General features: G+C 40.0%; 1 protein-coding gene across 1 annotated transcript in view; it reads left to right on the top strand.

Moving 5' to 3' along the window:
* Positions 1 to 17,006, top strand: part of LOC138796053 (cysteine-rich venom protein-like) — a 427,653-nt gene that overhangs the window by 325,974 nt on the left and 84,673 nt on the right. The window lies entirely within an intron of this gene.

The raw sequence follows: 17,006 nt of genomic DNA, 5'->3' as shown, positions 1-17,006 counted from the left end.
CGCCCTTGATCACGACAAAGATAGGTAACATAGTGCACACATATATACATGTAGCCCATCCCCCCAAGTGGGAAAATGGCTCACGTGTTGACAATAAAATGTTCTTAATAAGCATTCATTGTAACTAGTTACAAATACATTTAAAAGCATTGCTGTATGAATTCACTCAAAGGACTGTACATAGATGTTAGGGGCTTGTTAAATTTTTATAATATAAATGCAATTCACGGCGCTGGTTCAACCCGTTGGGGGCACATGTTTCTAAATGATATATCCAAAAAGCTTCTCTTTCTTGTAATTTAACCCTTCTGTCCCCACCCCTCATGGGCCTCAGCAAAATGTTGCGATGCACCAGAGAGATTGCGTGAGTTGCTGTGAACATAGCCCTACAGTAGTCTTCGAGGAGGTGTCCCATTGGGGTTATTGGATAAACCAGAAAAAAAGAGATTTGACTTAATGCCACTAGGTATTACATGGTTGCTTATTAACGTAAATGGGCTCAATGTAAAAACTTATTTCACCTCCAGTAGCCATAAGAACACCATATAACCTGTTGCCTTTGTATTGGATATAATATGCTTGCGTAATAGTAAAATGTTAAATTTTTCTGATTTTTCATCAGTCTCTTTATTCCCCCTCTAATCTTTGTATAACGCTTTTTAAATATACTTTAAATTTTAAGGTGGAACTATCCTTTAACTTAAATTAAAATTAGCTAAACATTTGCTTGGATATGAGTTTAAAATTCTGATGATTGAACCAAGAAACATGACAAAATGCCAATGTCCTTGGTTAAAGGCATGATAAGTTTTATGTCATATCAGCAATAAGGGTTTCCTGCAATAACTTCCCAACCACAAGGGCGGAACGCTAGACTTGGTCCTTTGGTCTTTCTCAGTGGCTTCATAGATGATGGTATGCAGAAAAGGGTCCGTGGAGCCTCAGTTACGAGTCTCAAAACACATGAATAGCCAGATATCCCTCCAGAGAAGGGAAGCCTGTTGCCAAGGGGGTGCCTCCTAGTGGGGAGATAACCAAACCACACTCATACGTAGCCCCTTAAGTCCCACACGGTTGCAGGTATTGGAAAATAAATAGGGAAATACCAGGGTGGCCCCTTTTGCATGAAAGTCTAACTCTGTGGCAAGTATTGCGACATGACAAGGGTCACCAAGGCATGCATCCATATACAGACGGGTATTTCGGGGTATTTACCCCTCGTCAGTGTGGAGCAGGATTCTGGCTAACAGGGGCAATGAAAATTAGACCAACAAAACACAGCAATCACTGATTTCAAGGAGATCAGCGACAAAAAAATCCAAAGGAGTACTCACTCAAGAGTCTCCACTCAGTGGAGACTCTTGAGTGAGTACTCCATTGGATTTTTTGTTGCAGATCTGCTTGAGTTCAGTGATTGCTGTGTTTTGTTCATAGATGATTCTCAGACTCCTCCTGATCTCACACATATCCTCTAAGTAAATTTAGAAAGGGCTTTTTCAGGTTTCTTGTTGAAGCAATTATCAGCAGTACATGGCTGATAACCGGCCAATATTAAAGGGGAACTCCAGGTAGAGGTTAAAAAAAATGAAACTTCTGCAAAAGCATATAACAATACTTACCTATCTATCCCAGTTTTGAAACTACCCAAAAAACATTTGTTTTGGGGGGTTTTGTTCTATTTTGTGTTTCTGTATTTCCTGGTTGAGCTGATGTACACAGTACTACAGGTTCCAGAATGCAATGCTTTCCCTTAGCTGTTCCATCACAGTCCCCCACCCTGCACATTCCCTGCCCAAAGCTGTTGCAGAACATCTAGGCTGTGTTCACACATTGCAGTTTCATTGTGTTACTGAATTATTTGCAGTACTTTATCATTTCATTGTGGTCCCACCCGCACAGCACGCTGTATTCTCTACCTGTAATGCTGATACTGGAATAAAGCAAAGAACTTTAAAAATTTTTTTTCCTTTCCACGCATATATTATGATCAAGCATCTTTTATCTTTGAAGTTGATTCCCACAATAAGGAAATTATCCGGTATTATCTTACATGGGATATACTGTTTATGTCTTGTTTTTTGTGCAGGTGGGATTGGCAGTGCCGGCTATTATCCTCTCTGCTGTTTAGCATTATCTATTTGTATTACTGCATCGTTTTTGTGCAGATACTGCAGTACTGCAATGACACTCCAACATGTGTGAACATAGCCCGAATTTCACTGCAGAGTTTTGCACAATCAGCAGAGTTGAAACACCTGCTTCTGGCTGGTCAGAGAAGGTGAATCATGCCCTGACCCCTCTCTGCATCATCAGCCTGTGCTCAGCAAACACACACAATGTGAGACAGAGGCAAGGAATATTTGTCTCCTAAGGGGGAGAGCAGTGGGAGCAGGAGAGAATGTGGATTGGCAGAGGGGCCAGTTTTCTTCACTTCCTGGATTTCTATCAGCTACCAGTGTGGCAGAACCGTACAGATATGGTAATGCATTGTATAGACACATCTATATAACTTTTAATGTACTTTTAATAGAAAACAAGTTTTTCTTATCCGGAGTTCCCCTTTAACTTTTATTAGCCCATGTTGTAAAACAACAATCAGCTGACATGCACAATGTCGGTTGATCGCTGGTTTACAACAGGAGCCCAAATCCTGTCTGCTGGCCAGCGCTCCATGTAATAGGTGTGGTGGCAGCAGGTCGCCATCATCATCTATGGGCAAGCCCCTTCAGCAGCTCCCCTGTGGCCTGCTCGCTCTTATCTGCTTGCTGTCAGTGCGTGTAATAGTGCCGACAGCGAGTGGGGATCGAGGAGCAAGTGGGGGCCGTGTAATAGGGTCCTTACTCTAAGAGTAGGTCGATAAAGCAGGAATCCAAAGATCTTTCTGCGAGTGAGCTGGGAAAATAAGGCTCACAAATAGGGATGGTCCGAACCTGCCGAGGTCCGGGTTCTTATGAACCCGAACGCTCGGCAGCAGATTCCTGCTGTCTGCCCGCTCCGTGGAGCGGGCCTATACAGCGGGAGTAACGCCTGGAAAACTGGGATACAGCCTATGGCTATGGCTGTATCCCAGTTTTCCATGCGGTCCTCCCGCTGGATCCGCCGGCTCCACGGAGCGGGCAGACAGCGGGAATCATTAGCAAGGGTTCAGGTTCGTACGAACCCGAACCGAACTCGGTTCGGGCCATCCCTACTCACAAACTCTCTGAGCTGGCAGGTGAGTACAACCCAAAGTGTTTTTCTTTAAAGGAGAAGTCTGGCAATTTTCAATAATTTCCCTGGTGGTGGTTGTGGGGGGGCATAATAAACAAGCGTTACTTACCTCTCCCCGTGCCCCTGATGTGCCACATCACAGGCTCCAGGATCTTGGCTGGAACATATATGGACGGCTCATGTGTTCCTGGCTTACTGTCTCTGACTGTCTCTGCGGGGAGGCATTACAGAGTGCAGAATAAGCAAGCAAGGGTCACTATTTACATGAGCCATCTCGTAAGCTCACACACAGTTTCCAATGTCTTCAGCAGAAAACATCAGCGTAAAACTTAGGAAAGGAGACTGAAAAGATAATAAAGTATGATATGAACTGTTAGGGGGAGATTTATGAAAGGGTGTAAATATACACCTGGTGTAAACTGCCCACAGCAACCAATCACAGCTCAGCTTTCAGCTCTGGTAAAATATAAGAAGAGCTGTGATTGGTTGCTGTGGGCAGTTTGCACCAGGTGTATATTTACACCCTTTCATAAATCTCCCCCTTAGTCTTCAGGAGGCGGAATGATTCAACATGTCTTTTACTTGAATGGAATACCCCATTAAATTTAACAAATTTTACTAGCCAAAATTAGTTAACCATTGTAAGTAAACTTTACTTGAATCCCAAGATACAACATTATGACTGTGACATCAGCTGGATTTCATATAAATTATCCTTTGTTTTTTATTTATTTTTTTAAACCTCAACTCATAAAGATTTACCCTTCAGCACTGAGGAGAGGAAAACCCCTCAGTGGAGGTAACCTCTAGCAAACCACGGCTAATGGATTGCTCTTTACCTATAGTTAATATGTAATGCCTAATGTAATTTAATATATGTTTGGTTCAAATTATAGATAATGGAAAGATGCATGAATACATGAACCAAATAAATGGTAGTATCATTCTATATTCTATTTTTGTTGGATAAACTTAGTTACACAATATCTGCAATGCAAACACTAAACCCATATTAATATCTGTGGTTACAACATTAAAAATTCATATCTACCTCCCCATATATTAAATAGCGTATCACATGTTTTTACAGAGAGTGAATCTTATAGTTCGTCATCCAATGGCCATTATACATACTCTAAAAATCACTTTTTAATTTAGTATGTACAGTAAAGTTTATCTAGCTTTAAAGGGGTACACCAGAGGGGGGGAAAAAATCAATGTTTTCAAATCAAATAGAGTCAGAGAGTTATACTAATTTGTAAATCACTCCTATTTAAAATTCTCTAGCCATCCAGTACTTATCAGCTGCTGTATGTCGTGCAGGAAGTGGTGTCTTTCTAGTCTGACATAGTGCTCTCTGCTGCCACCTCTGTCCATGTCAGAGCGGTAGCAAATCCCCGTAGATAACCTCTCCTAATCTGGACAGTTCCTGACATAGACAGAGGGGGTAGCAGAGAGCACTTTTTAAATAGAAGTAATTTACAAATCTATATAACTTTCTCTAGACCGCCTTTTAATGAATCAATATTAAGTCACAAAGGAAAGGGAAAAGCCATTCTATCTTCTATATCTTTCTTTCCTGCTTTAATAAAGGAAACATGTTAATTGAAAATTCAGTGCTGAAAGCAAGTGTTGAAATAAAGAGTCAGTTCACACTACAGAAAGTGTGTGGAATTTGAAGCGAAGTTCACGCTATGGTCTTTGCTTAAATTTCCGCCTGTCCCATTCATTTAATAGGATGTCTCTCGTGCGCTCCGCCATCCGCCCAAAGAATTGACATGGTCTCTGCTTGAAATTCTGCACAAATTCGATACTCTGAATGTGCCCTAAAAGTGAAAGGTTACATTTTTTTAAATAAAATGTTAAATATTATTCTATTCATATTTTGCAAATGAAATAAAAAAATAAAAAATAAATAGAAAAAAACATAATTTTAATGCTTGTATTTAGTGTTTGTTGATTATATTTACTTATCATGCATATTTATTTATTAAAAACACACAAAACAGATTCCTACATTAACAATACCCCCAAATTAACAAACTTGAATAACGTATCACCATACAATGTTTGGCAAACTGAGCGAACTAAGAATCAAACATGATGGAATTCTAAGCTGTACCATAAATAACACATAGGCAGCATATACTCTTTTGACTTTATGCTCACCAAATCAATACAGATGGTCCTGCTGACAGAGTCCAAGACAAAAGATAGACTAACTTCTACCATGGGCTGCCCTCCACCTATTAACCACTTTTGGTACATCGGAGCTCCGTGATCAAACTGGATCGTGACATTGGCTTCTTTGTTCCATGTAAGAACACATGCACAGGCCCCAATATATATACTCATCAAGAGTAGCTGAGCTGCAGTAATGTGTCACAACCACCATCACGGCGTAGTGTGAGTGTCAAGCAGATGAACAGTGGGATTGCTGGATGTCGGTACCCTGACGATCAGTAATTTATGGAGAATCCCATTCATAGGCCATCATAGGCCAAGAAAACCCAAATAAAACCATCACGCTACCAGCACTAGCAATGTAATGTTAGCATGTAATTGTGCTGAGGCTATAGCTTATGCAACCCTGCAGTTCTCAACTTAGCAGAGGGGTCATGTCACCCTTTACTGCTGTCAGTCAATGTAAAAACTATACAAAAGTTAACATTTATAAAGATACTGTGCACAGTTAGGGTACTATTACACGGAACGATAATGGGCCGAATCGGCCCTATCCGGCCCATTATTGTTCCATGTAATAAACACAACGATCAGCCGATGACAACGATCATTGGCTGATCGTTGATATAGGTTTAGACCTATAATTGTCGGGCACCAACCGCACACTGCTACGCGTAATAGCGGTGCGCGGCCGGCGAGTTGCAAAGTCCATACATTACCTATCCATGGTCCAGGGCTCCTCCTGCGCTCTGTTTAACATGCAGCACTTGTTAAACGATTATCAGGCCGTATAATAGGCCCAGTAAACGATTGCCGATCTAGCAGATTGGCACTTATTTACAGTTATATTGGGGCCCCATTGGGGCCGTGTGATAGTACCCTTACTGTAAATAGAGATTTTATGGTGTTCTTCAGGGAATTTCATGGTCACAGAGATGATGAGGCTCCTGGGCATCCATAGTCTGGACCCAGAACTCAAATGGTGAAGACTGACAATCCCTATATGGGTCCCTATATACCTTATACAAATGTTGGCCACTGGCTTTAAGTATAAGAGGTATGGAGGCATCCCAGGTTTCCACCAACAGATGATCTCACTGGATAAAGGGATCGGGTGTGATTTTTCACTGCCTGACTGCTTTGCTCTCCGAGAAACAAACCCGGCACCAGGGTTATCTGGATCCTGGCTTCATTCCCCCCCCCCCCCCTTCCAACCCCCTGTAGGAACCCATGAACATTTGGCTATGATGAATGTTCATGTGTATGAGGAGGACAAGAGATATAACCGCTGACCGACAGTTATTCAAGGTATGTAGGCATCTTAAAGAGATTATCCAATAAAAATTAACTTTTCACCTATCCACAGGACAGGGGAAAAGTAAGAGATTGCAGAGGGTCCGACCTCTGTACTAGAGATGAGCGAACTGCTTGGACTTTTGGTCCAAAAGCAGTTCGCTCTCTCGTCATGCCTGTGATCCCGGCCGCATACTTGCGCTCACGGGAATATGAGGCCAGGATATTCCAGGGAATCATTGTTGAATTCCCTGGAATATCCTGGCCGCATATTCGCGGGAGCGCAACTATGCGGCCGGGATCACAGGCATAATGAGAGAGCACCGATGTCGTCAGACCAAAAGTCCGATGGTTTGCTCATCTCTACTCTGTACCCCCCGCCAATTTCTGTATCTGGTCCCTTGCTTCTCTGTTATGAAAAGAGCCCAGGATACAGTATGTAACCCCTGTCTCTATTCATTCCCATTGAGTCGCCGGAAAGAGCTGAGTAAGCACTGTTTCGGCAGCTCTGTTCCTTCCTATGGAGCTGCTGGAAAGAGTCGAGTAAGCACCAACTTGCTTGGCTATCTCAGGCGGTTCCATATTAATGAATAGAGCAATGGGTCACATGCCATACCTGTGGCACCTATTCATGGCAGAGAAGCTGGGAACCAGATACGGTGATCGGTCGGACTCCCCCGCAATCTCTTCTGTGGATAAGGGAAAAGTTATTCTGTGGATAAATAAAATAAATAAACATATTATATATTGTAGCGTGCAGAATTGTCCGATCTATTAAGATATTACATTATTGTTCCCGCAAGGTGAACTGCGTAAACAAAAAAAAAACACACACACCAGGATTGCAGATTTTTTTAAATTATATATCAGAAAAAAATTAATAAAAAGCGATAAAAAATTTTGTTGCACTAATATGATATTAATAAAAACTAGAGATCATGGCTCAAAAAATAACATCCTAACCAGCCCTGTAGGTGGAAAAATAAAAGCGCTATGGCTCTTAGAAGGCGGGGAGGAACATTGTATTATATGACCCGGACTTTTGTGCATCAAAGGGCTTGGTTTTGAAGGGGTTAATGTTTACATAATACAACCACACAGGTAACTAAGGTTTTGCTTTGTTATAAAGACAATTAGAATTTGTTATTCCTTTGTTTCTCTCCAAGTTCCTCAAATTACCATGGCAACTAGGAGACAAAAAGTTGGCAACTCCAGTCGGACGCTTATGTCAATATATTTTCCTCTGCCAAAGAAATGGGCTCCCAAAGAAATGATTAAATACAAGCTTATTTATTTTACTTAAAATATTTGAGCGAGCACTGATCCGTACGGTCAGAATCCAAGCTAGGCTTTTATAGGGATAACCTGTCCATTTACTGCAGGTTTCTGTTGAGTTTGCCCCCTTTATGATTTTATTTATTTTATTAATTTATTATTTTGATTATCTGTTTTATACCTTTTTTTTATTATTCAAATTTATGTAGGTTCACACTATGTAAATATAGCGGCCGTTTTTATGAATAAACCAGCATTGTCCAAATAACCTCCGTTAATTTAAAAAATAATGTTATTTGCGCAATGATGGATGTTATTATAAAAGACAGCCATAATTTTTTACCTAGTATGAAGCTAACCTTAGGGTGTTAAGATCACTTTTAGGCTATGTTTACACTACGTAAAAGTATGGCCGTTGTTGCCAATGGCAACAACGGCCGTACTTTTACTGCGGTGGAACAATGCCTGTTCTTCTATGGGATCCCGGCCGGAGCGTACACACATCGTACACGCTCCGGACGGGATCCCATATGCTGCCGCAAACAACTGACATGTCAGTTTTCTGCGTCCGGAATTCAGTGAATTCCGGCCGCAGAAAGCCTTGTCAGTTCACACAGTGAAGCGAGCGGCTCTGTGCGCTATGGGAAGCTCTAATGCGGGCGCGCGCTGATGCACCCGCATTAGAGCTCTGCGGCCGAAAAAGATCACCCGGCCGGTACTTAAGTACCGGCCGAGATGATCCAGCCAGAGACCGGCCGTTCCGTGACCCGGCCAGGGTCACGGAACGGCCGGTCTAATACGTAGTGTGAATATAGCCCTATTATGTAAGCCTAGCATGTCTTCTAGAAAGAGATCCTAGTATACATATGCATAGAGTTCCCTTAATCTGGGAATTTGCCACAAAAAAAAAAAAAATGGACTAGGTTTGTAGATTGCAGAATGGTTAAAAAAACAATAAATAAGAAAACAAAACAAAACATGAAAACTAAAATGTAATATGAACCCCCCCCAAGCAGTATAAACTATTATATGTTGTTAAAGTGGAATATGTCACAGACCTCTATCGGAGATATTCATCAGGTGGATCTCCCATCATATAAATCACCAGTAGGAGTAAACATGAACAGAGCCTTAAAGGGTTTTTTTTTTCCTGGAGAGCAGTAAAAAGCTGAAACCTTCTTCTCCCTAGCGCACACTTCCACTTATTTCAGGCCTCAGAAGAAGGCCTTCAGAGAGATGGAGGAGACAGGCTGCAAATCCAGATCATCGCTTGGGGCAACATGGTGCAGCTATTGGACATCACATACAGGAGAAAACTACACAACACTACAACAAAAGCTACACAGTGCTGCCTTAATGAGGAAGCAAATAATATTTGGTAAAGAATGCACAGACGTGGTTCTAAATAGAATTCGATCGAATAGTACGCTATTCGAGCTATTAGAATGAGTTCGAATATTCGAACACCAAAGTAGTCAAAATTCGATTCGCCCTCCCACACCCCCTGGCATTTTTTTCCTGGTAATAATCATGCAGGGGGGAGGGACAGGCACTAGGAATAGGCAGAACTTAAAAAAAAAAAACTCTAATTGTGATTGGCTGGCTACGTCACCTCCTGAATATAGGAATAGGGGATTTCAGAGTTGTGTCAGTTGCTGGTTGGAGCTAGAGAGGGAGGGATTGTATACCAGGGAGAGAAAGCTTTTAGGTGAAGCTAGGTAGGGAGGGACCCCCAAAAGCCCTTGTTAGGGCTAAAAGTATAAAACCATATATTTAGAAGCTGCTGGGAGAAAGGCAGTGTGTTCAGACATCTACTGATAGTGTATACGGCTGTATACCGTGATTGCGGGATAATAGCTGTTATCTTGCTACTACTGATTTGCACAGTCTGCGTCCTGTACCTGCGACCTGATATGTATCTGCGACCTGATACGTATCCAAGTGCATACTGCTAGACCGAAATGTACGCTTCTACTTTACGTTCATAATTTGTTTGTGAATCTTTGGCGTACACTTGGGAAAATTGGGATGTTCGCTCATCACTAGTGTTAGATGTATCCACGCATGCTTCCCCTGCTGTCCCATATGCATCCAGATGTGTTGGCATCATTTCCTGAGGTGTCATTGTGCACTTGGTGACCTCCTAGTGGTCGAATATTGATTTCCAGGTCCCAAGTATTTTTCTCTCATAAACTATAATGGGATTCAATATTCGAATATACAAATATCGGGAGCTATTCGAATTATCGAATATTTCACTATTCGCTAATCTCTAGTTCTAAACATAAATGATTCACAATAAGGACAGGATTCCCTAATCCAAACATGATAAAAGTATCATGAAATATGAGACTACATCCCTAGCATCTCCCCAACATCTTTTACTGCAAACGCAGCACCATCAGGGGAATAGGACACTGGGAATATATTAAAATATGAGAACACAATGTTATTCCTTCATGCTTCAATGAAAAGGTAGCATCATCAGGGGAATAGGACAATGGGGATATATTAAAATATGAGAACACAATTCAGTTATTCCTTCATGTTTCACCAGAAATGCATCATCATCAGGGGAAGAAGATATCTTCCCCTGATGATGCTGTGTTTTCAGCAAAACATGTCGGGACTCCAAGATTGTGTTTACATATCTTAATAGTGTGAACTTTTGACAAATTTATAAATTTGTATTGCTGGAGCAGAGCTGGGTTCTTCATAGGCCTTTATGTTGTTATACTGCATGATTTATATTCAGCTTTAAAGGGCTTATTCATGATACTATGGGTCCAGCTTTCATCAAACAGCCTCTATATATTAGACTCTGCCATAAGAAGCTCATGTATATGATATATTTAGGAATTCCCATAACATAATAAAAATAAATAGTTGAAGAGGGTTAAAAGTCAATCAGGGTTTATATCACCAGTTTGATGACCTACTAATGACCCAGTAATAACAGTAAATATAATAAAACATACATACAAACCAGGCTTTGCCAAAACTATAATCCATTCGGCTCTCTTAGAGCCTAGAAGTCTTACGTCTGCAAACCAAGATGCAAAGTTTTTGTCGACATTGAGATTATGCAATTCCATTTGTGCATCATCAATGATTTACAGTTAATCTTATGTGTTAACGCTGTGAAAACCTTTTCTGCCTTTACATTAAATCACTCAGTGGTGTCAGCGGGTTCATTGAGTTTAAGGTCATGGTACCTTCCTATAGTATATAAACCATCTCCTCGCAGGTTTCTCTTGTTTGACCTTCAACAACAGAAGGTGATTTACAACCACAGGTACGAGGAAATGTTTTTGAAGTTTTTTTTTTATATAAAATTTATAAAAAAGAATTATGGATCACTATAAGGCTACAGCAGGGGCTGTCCAAATTTTATTGTTATTATTTTTTTTAAATAGTCTGATTCCCAAAATTGTATCAAAATTGGGTTTGTATTTTCTAGCATTTTAAATCGATAGATTTTTGGAAATTAATTTTTATCTTGGTCAATTTGTTTTTTTGTAGATTTCACGAAGAAAGTTACCTTGTATAATAACAAATGAGTGGATTTTTATCTGTTTGTTTCAGCTTTTTGTTTTTCATTAATTACATGGTCAGGAAACTGATAAAAGTCATTTCTTTTATATTTTTCCTTTATTTTGGATCCACTCCTATTTTTGGCAAAGATGAGTCAAAAAATCTACAGAAATGTAAACTGGAAAAACTAATTGATCAATTATGAATATAAGCAAACATGATAAACTTTGTTGCCCTATAACTGTATTGTCTATCTATCTCCTATCTATCTATCTATCTATCTATCTATCTATCTATCTATCTATCTATATATCATCTATCTATCTATCATCTATCTCATGGGTCTCCAAACTACGGCCTTCCAGCTGTTGCAAAACAACATTTCCCGTCATGCCTGGACAGCCAAATCCAAAGCTTTAGCTGTCCAGGCATGATGGGAGTTGTGGTTTCGCAACAGCTGGAAGGCCGCAGTTTGGAGACCCATGATCTATCTATCTATCTATCTATCTATCTATCTATCTATCTATCTATCTATCTATCTATCGCCTATCTCCTATCTATCTATCTCCTATCTATCTATCTCCTATCTATCTATCTATCTATCTATCTATCTATCTATCTATCTCCTATCTATCTATCTATCTATCATCTATCTATCTATCTATCTATCTATCTATCTCCTATCTATCTATCTATCTATCTATCTATCTATCTATCTATCTATCTCCTATCTATCTATCTATCTATCTATCTCCTATCTATCTATCTATCTATCTATCATCTATCTATCTATCTATCTATCTATCTATCTCCTATCTATCTATCATCTATCTATCTATCTATCTATCTATCTATCTATCTATCTATCTATCTATATATGCAGAGAATCCACAGCACTCCAGTGTAGTGAAAAAGCTCAATAAGCTGTGTTTATTCAGTCAATTCATAGTGCAACACTCCAAACGCAACGTTTCAGTGACTCTCTGTCACCATTTTCACGCTTGAAAATGGTGACAGAGAGTCACTGAAACGTTGCGTTTGGAGTGTTGCACTATGAATTGACTGAATAAACACAGCTTATTGAGCTTTTTCACTACACTGGAGTGCTGTGGATTCTCTGCATATATACTCACTACGATCTTTGGTCTGGATCAAGATCCGCTGGCACCACCATTACCACATTAAAGCAGTGCTGCTTCTTCTCTTTTGCTATCTATCTATCTATCTATCTATCTATCTATCTATTATCTATCTATCTATCTATCTATCTATCTATCTATCTATCTATCGGTCTGTCTATCTATCTCCTATTTATCTATTATCTATCTATCTCCTATCTATCTATCTATCTATCTATCTATCTATCTATCTATCTATCTCCTATCTATCTATCTATCTATCCATCTATCTATCTCCTATCTATCTATCTATCTATCTATCTATCTCCTATCTATCTATCTATCTATCTATCTATCTATCTATCTATCTGTCTTTCTCATCTATCTATTTCATCTATCTATTTATCTATCGATCATCTATCTATACATCTTTTTGTTTAAACTACATTTGGACACCTAACATTTTTTTTTTTTTTTTTTTTAATATCTCATTGCAAAACCATTAGTGTTACCGAGTCCAACCTCTGTGATCCCCCTTGCTTTCCTTCTATCTCGAGAACAAGGACCGACTCTCATTTCTGAATAGAGCATTAGGTCGGCAAGCTCTTTATTTATTTTGTATAAAAAATTATTAAGGTGGCTGATTATGCTCATCAACCCTCTGCTCCACTCAACAAGGAGAGTCAACTTCCCATTCTCAAAATCATGGGGGCCCTCAGAGGTCAGACCCCCTGTGATAAGTCAACCTGGTTATAGAGGTTGTGTATTTATAACTGGAATACCCCTTTAAATTCAGACTTGGCTGTGGGATTAAAAAAACTGCATCCTAATACCTGATTGTAAGAACACTCCCTGAATTATCTGATTGGCCATTTATTTAATATTTAGTTTTACTCAAAATATTACTATGCTATAAAATAACATTCATTTCATTCTGATCAGGAAGTATCATCTATGTATATTTTTTATGGTAAACCACTTAGAAGGTTCTTTTCCTTATTTTTTTGTTCCATTAGGAGACATCATTGAGTGATCCTTCAATTGCCTATATAGTTATTTGAATACTTATTATGGGGCCCTTTAAGCCCCTGAGTGCCATTGTAACCAACCAGTGAGTTAGATTCAGATTGCAGATATATGTGCAGTGTCCCACTACATGCCATATAAGACTAATATGTTGGTTGTTAGATATCGGTCCTTGAAGTTAATGAGTGTTTGTGACATTAGGATGGTATGGTAGGATTGAGGATTGTTACCATCTACTACCATTGTGCAGCCCCAGTCCATTGCACCAGCCTATAAAGCACTTGGGGTGTCCAAAGCAAAACCACAGAGACCATAGCAAGCTGTAGAACAGTAGCGGGTATAAATGAAAGGGCACTCACCAAATAAGACCTATCTTTTTTACTTCTTTATTAAATGTTACATTTCTTCATCAAGTGTTAAATGGAGCAGAGCAGCACACAATGTTAGGAGAACATACATGGAGGGAAGAGACTGTAGAGAGCTAGGAAAGCATACATGAAGTACATTCTCCATTAAAAAATATATCCGTAATGGAAATTGCTTTGGGTTTGATGCCAACATAAGTGTGCTGGCCTCTAAACCACTACAAAATCCACTGTGGATGTATTTTTAATAAAGAACCTTCTATATGTATGCTTTCCTAGCTCTCTACAGTCTCTGCCTTCTCTGTATGTTCTCCTAACATTGTGTTCTGCTCAGCTTCATTTAACACTAAGGGAAAGGAAGTGAGGGGGAGTGTACAGTATAAAGCGCCATTCAGAAGCACACACAGCTCTCTCGCAGATATATATTTATATTTTTTGCATATGTGAGAAAAATGGTAGAAAATATTTAATGAAGACTATTTGTTCTATAGTACCCTATTGTAAATTGACCCTGGGAATGCTGGACCCCCGTTTCATTCATTGTGCAAACTTCCAAATGTGGTCAGGTTCAGCACCTGTTTGGGAGTCCTATAAAAGGATGAATGAAGCTGAAGTCGGCCATTTGTGCTGTCACTCAATTCACTCGGGGGGACTAATATCCTCTGTTCTTATAATTAGTGGATGTTCCCATAGTCAGGCGCTTATTATTCAGTTAGTTACTTCCAATCCTGAGGATGGAGAATTTTAATATTTAATGCAAGAGCTTTAACCCCTAGACGACCCAGGGCGTATCCGTACGTCCTGGCGTCACTAGGGGAGTTCAGAGTGGGGCGGTGTTGCCGACCGGCTCTGAACCGCCGTGATCCCGGGTGCTTTATGCAGCCCGGGACTGCGGCTATTACAGGCACGGTCCGATCGCCGTGCCCGCTAATAAGCTTTCTAAATGCAGCTTTTGCCCATTCCTGGTGTCTAGTGGGGGGGATCGCCCCCCCCCCCCAGCAACATGGTCGTGGAGGAGCGATCCCTGCATCTATTACCAGCCGGGTGCCTATCTCATCGATCTATGCAGTATTACTATACTGAATAGATCTCTATGAGAGATCAATGTGGCTATACTAGAAGTCCCCCAGGGGGAGTAACCCTAACCCCAGGGGGAATAACCCTAACCCCAGGGGGAATAACGCTAATCCCAGGGAGGAATAACCCTAACCCCAGGGGGGAATAACCCTAACCCCAGGGGGAATAACCCTAACCCCATGGGGGCTTCTAGTACATGTGTAAAAAAAAATATATATATTATTAACAACCCCCTCCCCTAATAAAAGTTTGAATCACCCCCCTTTTCCCATTTTATAAATAAAAATAAATAATTAAACATGTTTGCTATTGCTGCGTGTGTAATCTCCCAAACTATTAATTTATCACATTCTGATCTCGTACAGTAAATGGCGTAAGCTCAAAACAATTCCAAAGTGCAAAATTGCGCATTTTTAGTCGCATCAAATCCAGAAAAATTGTAATAAAAAGCGATCAAAAAGTTGCATATGCGCAATCAAGATATCGATAGAAAGTAAACATCATGGCGCAAAAAATGACACCTGACACAGCCCCATAGACCAAAGGATAAAAGCGCTATAAGCCTGGGAATGGAGCGATTTTAAGGAACGTATATTTCTTAAGAATGGTTTGAATTTTTTAAAAGCCATCAAATAAAATAAAAGTTGTACATGTTACATATCGTTGTAATCGTAACGACTTGAGAAACATATATAACAAGTCAGTTTTACCCCAGGGCAAACGGCGTAAAAACAAATACCCACCAAATAAAAAGAATGCTTTTTTTTTTTTTTTTTATTTCACCACACATCAAATTTTTCCTGGTTTCGCAGTGTACTTTATGCAAAATTTCAGTCTGTCATTGCAAATTACAATAAGTGACGCAAAAAAAAAAAAAAGGCTCATGTGGGTTTCTAGGTGAAAAAATGCAAGTGCTATGGCCTTAAAAGGCACAAGGAGGAAAAAACGAAACCGCAAAAATTGAAATTGGCCCGGTCCTCTAAGAGTTAAGAAAGTGTTAATAAAGTATGCAGTCAATGATGTTTCTGTTTTTTTTTTCCAGGTTAGGAGATGAATTTGGCGACCCCCCTCTTATTATGTCTGACGGTATTAATTCAACAAACTATTTCTCAGGTAATTCTCCACGTGGATGAAGGCATTATAAATAGTTGACTCTAAACAATGCAGAAAATCCTCAGACAACCAATGTATGACCTTTACCTTTTGGGGTCTGACTCCCTGTCCTTCCATTTGTGAGGGGCTCATCTGTTTGTTCCCATGTTTACTTCCTTAAAAAAATCCTGAGTCTCCCTGTACTTATCAGCTGCTGTATGTCCTGCAGGAAGTGGTGTAGTCTTTCCAATCTGGAGAGCAGGAGAGGTTTTCTATAAGGATTTTCTACCACTCTGGACAGTTCCTGACATGGACAGAGGTGGCAGCAGAGAGCACTGTGTCAGACTGGAAAGAATACACCACTTCCTGCAGGACATACAGCAGCTGATAAGTACTGGAAGACTCAAGATTTTTCAAGATTTTTTAATAGAAGTAAATTACAAATCTCTGACACTAGTTGATTTGAAAGAAAAAAAAATATTTTTTTTTTGGTGAACAACCCCTTTAACCTGATGGAGAAGGCAAGAAATGAAGCAGGTATCCCAGAAACACTGATGAGTCCAAATTTCCCCTTCATTTTTATGTATCGGTAAATCTTAGACACAGAACGACCGGTGTCAGAGATGATCTTCATTTCTGTGGAATCCCAATTCACTGTTGCGCACAATGGAGCGTGCGGCCGGAGCTCTGGTGTAAACTGACATGTCTGTGCAGCCGCTATTCAATGAATAGTGGCCACACAAAACTGACGTGTCTGTGCGGACGCTATTCAATGAATAGTGGCCACACAAAACTGATGTGTCTGTGCGGACGCTATTCAATGAATAGTGGC

This window comes from Dendropsophus ebraccatus, chromosome 6 (genome assembly GCF_027789765.1).
Source record: "Dendropsophus ebraccatus isolate aDenEbr1 chromosome 6, aDenEbr1.pat, whole genome shotgun sequence".
Lineage (NCBI taxonomy): Eukaryota > Metazoa > Chordata > Amphibia > Anura > Hylidae > Dendropsophus > Dendropsophus ebraccatus.
Note: the sequence above shows the minus strand (reverse complement) of the source record. Positions and strands in the feature narration are given on the sequence as shown.